We start from the raw sequence: 7,981 nt of genomic DNA, 5'->3' as shown, positions 1-7,981 counted from the left end.
TTAATGGATAGAACATTCTAGCTTATGTGTATATGAAATCTCAAGAGCATTATCAGTCAAGACTTCTTAATAACTTTAATAAGGATTTTCTTTTTAACACTGAAGGAGTTAACACTGAATTTCCATATAGACTATTGGAAATGCAAGCATCAAGAATTTGAAGTTAATTTCTATTGAAATGAAAATGGCTATGAGAATATAAGTTGCAGAGTTTTCTTTGCAGTTTTCTATGAGAATATAAGTTAATTTCTACCTCACTACTCAATTGTTTACTCCTAGCCAAGGGCTTTTTAGCCCAATGGTATTTACCCCAACACTCTTATTTTAGTTTGGATGTTCAAACCTCGCCCTTTTAGCTCCTATCTATTCCACCCAGGACCACCACCACTTAGCGACTCGCTCTTCCCCAATACCATTAAGAGTAAGCTAGTTATATATTTGTAATCCAATACTAACAGAGTTTTTATTTTCTTCCCTATCCTTTTCATATTGACCACTGTCATAGTTACTCTTCCATATATATATATATATATTAGATAATCTCCGTTGCCTTAGCAGCAAAAATTTGAAAACTTACAGACTTAAATTATACCAAATATATGAAGTTGCTAGGCTGTCACTAAAACCAAAACCTACAGACTTAAATTATACCAAATATATGAAGTTGCTAGGCTGTCACTAAAACCAAAACCTACAAACTAAGTTTGGTACAAAAAATACAATATAACACTAATTCCTATGTTTAAAGGAAGAGAGATTAATAGTATAAATCTATATTGTTTTTTCTTTTATTAATATATCCTCGAAGCTATTTTGTTCAAAATTATAATGTGTTTCATGTCTTTCCAAGTAATGGACATGTGTGTCCCCCTTATAAGTTCACCTGGTTTCAAATATATAATCACTTTCAAAGTTTTCTAGTTCTTCACTGATTAAAACATCAGAGGGTTTGACCTATTTCTGCTTGCTGCTACAATCAGCAGGTTTTGACCATCAAGACATGAATAACAACTAGCAAACCTGTGACATTAAAAGATTGTGTTTGGGACTAGGATTTGAGTGGGGATTAGTGGTGGGAAAGGAAAAATAAGGGAAATGTGACAAAAATACAATTTCTATTTTATTTATTTTGCCTTCCTTTCTCTCTACAAATCCTTCAAGCAAACATAGCCCAAGGAGGGGAGTTTTCAGTCTTAAACAATTACCACCATATCACACCTTGATCATCAAGAAGTTTTCCTATGTCATTCATTTCTCTCTTTTAGAGTTATTTATTTTATTGTTATTATCACCATCATTATTATTTTTTCTTGTTCACTGATAATTTTCTTTGGTTTTATATCCTTCTAGGAGTAAAGCGACTAAGGTTTCCAAAAAACAACAATGTGGGCCTCAGGATCAGGTGAGTAGGTCCATGACCAATTTACCTGTCATTAGCCCATCCAACTTTTTTTTACATTCGTATTATCTATAAATTTTCAGAATGAATAGATAGAACAGTATTATAAAACAGATACCAAAGTATTATTTTTAACAGCCGTGGTACTTACAGGGGTTAAGGGAGGAGCATCAGGAGGCAGCTGGTAATTCTCAACCCGTGTAATAGAGACTGAAAGATCAGCAATTGTGGATCCCTGAATCAAAAAGGCCAAAAATATAAAAATATAAAATAAATCTAAGGGCTACTAGAAACTGTTTCATCCTCATAGACCTGCAAAACAAGATGAAACCATTGAAGGAAATTAATAAATCACAAAACATAGAGCCAAAACTGTGGGTTTTCTTTCTTTTTTTTTTTTTTAGGTAAGTAAGTTATAAATTAAAAACAATAACATATACAGGTTTACAAGAGGCATCCCTCAGGCACCACAAAACTAACAACAAACACAGAGAAAAAAACGAAAGGCTCTTTAGCCAGACAACATTGTCATCAAACAAACAGAAACTGACACAAAAGACGGAAACAAGAAAGGAAAACAACACAAAAATGCAAACTAAGTCCATTAGGATCAGCAAAAAACAGAGCCCAATAAAAAAACTAGCCTAATTTGCTGCACCAACCAAGCAGATTAGCCACCTCTTACTGGCAGGAAGACAGCAACAAACAGCAACAAAACAAAGGTTGGGCAACATACAGTTCAGAAATACAAGAAGAAAGCAACCGCAGACAGCACCAGAGCATGCACTATAAAGAAAACAACACTGCTACAGGGAAGGAAATATAGTAGCAACATCATGGCAGCATGAACCACAAACACAGCTAAGACCACAGTTAGCATGACAGCAGACAGCAAACAGCAGACAACAGACAGTAGCACCAGCAAAGCCACACAAGTGGAGCCACAGACTCAACAACTAGCAGAGAACCATATACACCCATCCATGGGCAGTATCTACACATGGACTACACAAATTTCAACTCAACAGCAGCAATTCAGCATATACCACAGCCAGCAGAACAGCAACCAATAGCAACATAGTCCATCACAACAAGCTTCTGCCAAGACCAACCCTAAGACAAATGCAGATGTAAACTTGAACTACCACATATTACAGACCTATGGGGGGGTTGAACAGATACAATAACCTATGTGTAACAACTCAGCAAGGACACACTGACAAATATTCATTACAAATAGACAGCAAGACTGGGTAGAGTAGACCCACAGAAACAAATAGTCCTCAATCACTCAACCCTCAAGATGCAACACACAGCACTCCAAAAAAATTTATAAGGGCTAACCAATCACTCAACCCTCAACAAAAAAAACTCCCTTACAATTAGGACCAGCTTGACAACCTGCAGAAAAGAATTAGATAAACTATATGGCTCACCATCACTCAACCCACAAAAACCTAGCTATAGAGCCTCACCATCTCAACCCTTCTCCCTACAAGAGACCAGCATTGACAACCTGCAAAGAAAATAATGAGCAAGATAATAGGATTATGGATGTCTCACATTACACAACACTCATATATAGGCTCTCAACACTCACTCTCAATAATCTCCATCACAATACTAACTATGGAGGCTCACAATCACTCAACCCACAACATCCCTAAGTAAGTACCAGCAAAGTCCTGAATACAAAGGGGAAAATGAGGCAGCTCCGAAGGACTGATCTAGGAGACCTGCAAGAGGAAGATCCAAACACACAACAATATATATAGACACTGGAAGTAAGAGTAAAAACAACTCAAAGAGCATGTGCCCTCAACACTATATGAGGAGAATGCCATGAGTCCATAAACCAATCATTATCCCCATCCTCCTTGAAGTTGTTAACAGATAAGAGCCTGCACCTAACCAGAGATTCAACTTTTCTCACAACCACATTAGCAGGAGTACAAACAGATGAGAAGAACCTAGCATTTCTCTTCTGCCAGATACAGTAAATAGTACAAGTAAGCATTAATTTCTTAGCACTAGTGGCCAAAGAATGACCAGAGAATTGCCCAGATAACCAGTCCACACAACTGCCCCAGTTCATAGCCTGCCAATGCGTATTACATTTATGTAACGGAGGGCCCAGCACACTAGAAGAAAAGGAACAATTGAAAAATAAACAGTTTAGCAGCACCAAACCATACATCAGCAGTTTACCAGTAGCGGCAACAATACAGCAGTAGTAGCACCTCTTTACAAGCTCCAAAACCAGTGAGCAAACAACAGCTACAACTGCACCTCTCCGATGGGAACCAATTAAGAGCAACTAGAAAAAGAAAGGAAGAAAACAGAACAACAAAATCAGCAGCAACTCAACTCCCGTGTCACAACTTTCTAACAAACTCATATATTTCTTTTCTTATATATGTCATAATGTAAAAACCATGATAAGTTTATTATTGATCAATAAAATAGCAATTTCACACACAATAAAATATACCTTGCTAGGGATAATAGCAGTAATCAAACCAGGACTCTAGTAAGAAAATTTAATTAAGGAGATAAGTAGCAGCATTGGCAAATAAATCACATACTTACGCTGAGCCAAAAGCCTAACCAACAATGGAACAACCAAAAACTTGGAGTGCTAAAAACTAGTCATTAAATGCCCTTTATTTCCCAATGATGCACATATTGTCTTTACGGATTCAAGGACATATCTAATCACCACAAGAAATTCAAAAAGCCAGCGCAAACTCACTTTAGGAGAAATTATTGTCATTCCTTAACACAAGCACAGATTCATTTACAACAAAAACAAAGAAAGAAGTCATTTTTATCCATAAAAAGGCAATTACTTATACATATCTTTGTTTCATTTCAAAAGGGGGGCTGGACAGGGGACAACTTCCATAAAACAAATCAATTATTCATAACATGTCATTGTAACCAAGACATCAATGAGAACAAGAGTAAGTCCAACTAATTGTGGAGAATGTGAAGTATATCCAAAAACACAATCTAATTACCTTAGTTCACCATATTCTGCCTCAGTCAATTTTACACCATCAAATAGATACTGCTCGTCTTCTATATCATCTCTGAAATTACCAAGACATGGATGCCAAATTAAAACCGATAAAAAAAGTCATAAGACAAAATCTTTTTTATGAAAGTGTTACAAGTTACAATCACCACTGTCTATATAAACACATCTACAAGTAGAACAGAAACTAAAACATAAAGAATATAAAACTAAGATGTGACATCCTATCATACCTAAGCTCCTTCAGTTTCTTTTGCTCCATTTTCTTCAAATACTCTTGCCTTGAAACTTTCTTGAAACAAGAGAATGGAAGAAAAATAAGCATAGGCTTCGGTAGGTGACATAGACACACCACCAAGTTCAAACAAATACAACAAAAAGGCAAAGAAGGGAATATTGCAAAAAAGGGTTTAGTTACGTAGTATGTTGACATTATTGAGGTGGTGTGCTAGAGCAATCACATTAAAGAAAAAATCCAAAATAGTTTATTTGCATTGTATATTGCACTGAAATCATAAAGAATGGAGAAGAGAATGAATTAGAGAGACTAGAAATCAACCCGTACATTCAATGTTTTCCACACAATGAATAAGGAAACAACCTGGAATTGCAATCCAAAGCATATTAATCAGCAAAAATAAGTACCTCGACCTTACGAGAACCAGTTAAAGTACCATATCGATCTGCAAAAGAAGAAGAAAAAAAAGATAGTTTACACTAATGATGTCCAATAAGAAAGGAAATTCACAAATGTATATATATATATATATATATAATCAAACAAATCAAAATCACTAATAATAAAACAAAATTAAACAAACATTGACAATAACATTAGATTTGATCAAATTCCTCACAGTTAAAAACCCTAGAAATCAAGATATTTCATCAAATTCCTCACTGTCGAAAACCCTAGAAATCAAATCCTAGCATCATATACTAGCCGAAATCAAAGGGCATATCATAAACCCCCGAAACACTAGAAAGCAAGACCCTAAATCCATACCTGCTTTTCGGGTTAGACCCATTTGCCGTTGACCCACTCCCGGTGAACTTACAACTCCGAAAACCCAAACTCGATCTCGTCGGGACGGTTCTAGAAGGTGACTACGAACTTGGAATTGTTGAGAACTATGGTTATGACACCTGTCCACCTTCCTTTGAACAATTTTCTATATTCTTCCTTCGAATGGAACACCTTGAGGAAGCAACCGAACTCAGATACGCAATAGATAAGAGAAGAGAAGAACGAGACAACGATAGATACCTTTGATTTCAGATACAACCGAAGAGAAGAGATGAGATGATCCTGGTAACCCTCAACAATTGATTCAGCCTCATCATGAGAGAGAGAGAGATTGAAGCCCTTGCTATGGTCCTTTCTGATTAGAGGAACTAGATCAAGAGTTATTTTGGAAAAAAAAATTCTAATATATATATTTGGTAATTGGCGCCAGAAATTTTATTTTGACGCTTATTTTTTTTTGATCATTCCATTCACGATATAAATTATGCGTCGTAAAAAGTGTAATATTTTAACGGCAAGTGTTTTGTACGGCGTAAAAAGTGTAATACTTTTAACAATTGGCATATATGTATCGTGTATAATTGATGTATTAACGACATGCCATATGCACATCATAGAAAGTTTTATTATTTACGGCTAACATTGCAAGTTGTAAAAAAATCATTGTTATTTGTATTTACGACTTACGCAATAAACACGTCATGATTGGAAAATTATTTACGACATACAAAAAAAACAAGTCGTAAAAGTGAGAAATTACAACTTACATTTATTGTATGTCGTTAATGTAAAGCCGTAAAAATCTAGTTTTGTTGTAGTGAAAGCGAAAAGGGAACAAACCTGTAGGGGCACATTGAAGCACCGATCGTCTCACACGGCAGCAGCAAACGGCACAAACCCTACGATCAAGAGTGAAATCGTGAGGGAGAGATAACTACGAATTTTGAGATAAGGGTGTGCAATAGTGAAATCGTGCAGATTGATGAAGGGAGATTTGATGATGGGAAAAAAAAAAGAGAGGAGGGAATTATAAGAGGGAATTTGCCACTGCAGATAATCAGATCACCCCCCCCCAAAAAAAATAAATAATAATAATAATAATAATAATTTCAAAACAATTTTTAGATTTGTTTTTTTGAAAAAAATTAAAAATAATTTGAGAGCAATAAAATTCAAAATTATATTTTTAAATTTTGAAAAAGTATTTATGACGTAAAAGATAAAAATATACAAAAATAATAAGTATTTTTTTATTTCACCTAATTTTTTTTAGTTTTTTAGAGGAAAAAATTGAAACTAGTTTCTAAAAATAAAACCAAACATATTGAAATTGATAATCTAACCATATTCTTTGAAAAAGTTCAAACTATCTCAAATTAGTCATCTCAACTTAAGAGTGTGTTTGGGGTTAATGGGTTCATTTTGTGATCTAATTCAATGATCATTTTAATTTTACAATTCAGTGATTAGAATATTTAAAACTCTTTGAAAAATTGTAATAAAAAATACAAATCACTATATCACATCATTCCACTAGCAAAACTTTTACCAACGAATAGTGTTATCGTCGCTAAATGATTAACTCTTTGCCCACGCCAACTTGTCGTTGCCAAAAGTATGCACACTAATAGCAACGCTCATTGTGTTGCTAAAACATAAGCGTCGTAGCTAAAAGTTCTGAAATTTTAGCGCCAACCAAAAATTTTGGCGCTAAAAGAATGTTATGCTTTTTAGCAACGGTAGCAAATTGCATTGGTAAAAGTATACTTTTACCAACGAAATTGATCACTGTGTCGCCAAAAATATACTTTTGGCGATGAAAAATTGACATCATCGCCAAAAGTAGTTGCCAAAAGTGCAATTTCTTGTAGTGAAGGGCGGCCCACATTCTCTTGCGATACGAGCCGACTTACGCAATGTTTTCGGCGGCAGACCACATTCCAATTCCGAGAGTCGAAGAGCATCTTACAGCCCTTATCTTTCCTAATTTTAGAAACCTAAGGCAGATTGGTTTAGAAGCCTCCGATTCGGAACACGTGGAAGAACAAGCAGTCGAACAATAATACTACTAATAATAATAAGAAGAAGAATATCTTATGGTGCCAACAGAAAATGAATGTTGTTGGTGAAAATACCAGAAAAATTATATTTTATTGATAAATAATGCAAAGAAAATAAGATACAAATAGATCAGGCTGAGGCACAAATATCTTATTTTCTTTAAGGAGATCAAGCCCACTACGGTAGGAAGAACCCAAATACCGATATAATAGTCACTAAACTATAACTTGTCCCTCCAGGATACAACAGCCTGACCACTTGTCGTAGGGTTCAAGCTAACTCTGTATAAGATGGTGAACCCAAAGCTCTACCAAGAAAAAGCACCCTTCTTTGGCTAGTAATATCTCAAGTGTAAAAAATAGTTAGTCTAGAAAAGAGTAGAGAAGAACAATTTATAGGCTACTAGGACCTTATAAATTATACCAAAAAATAATGACCATTAAACTAGAGAAAATGG

General features: G+C 35.1%; 1 long non-coding RNA gene across 1 annotated transcript; it reads right to left on the bottom strand.

The window, feature by feature from the left end:
• Positions 1–2,031: 2,031 nt before the first annotated feature.
• On the bottom strand, positions 2,032–5,932 carry LOC114260179 (uncharacterized). Its single transcript, XR_014362902.1, has 6 exons — positions 5,704–5,932; positions 5,443–5,634; positions 5,038–5,119; positions 4,670–4,724; positions 4,420–4,491; positions 2,032–3,716 (listed from the first exon to the last, which is right to left on the bottom strand). It is a non-coding gene; the product is annotated as an uncharacterized LOC114260179 (long non-coding RNA).
• Between the last annotated feature and the right edge of the window lie 2,049 nt (positions 5,933–7,981).

The sequence above is a fragment of the Camellia sinensis genome, chromosome 3 (genome assembly GCF_055761805.1).
Source record: "Camellia sinensis isolate YWXY chromosome 3, ASM5576180v1, whole genome shotgun sequence".
Taxonomy (NCBI): Eukaryota; Viridiplantae; Streptophyta; class Magnoliopsida; order Ericales; family Theaceae; genus Camellia; species Camellia sinensis.
Note: the sequence above shows the minus strand (reverse complement) of the source record. Positions and strands in the feature narration are given on the sequence as shown.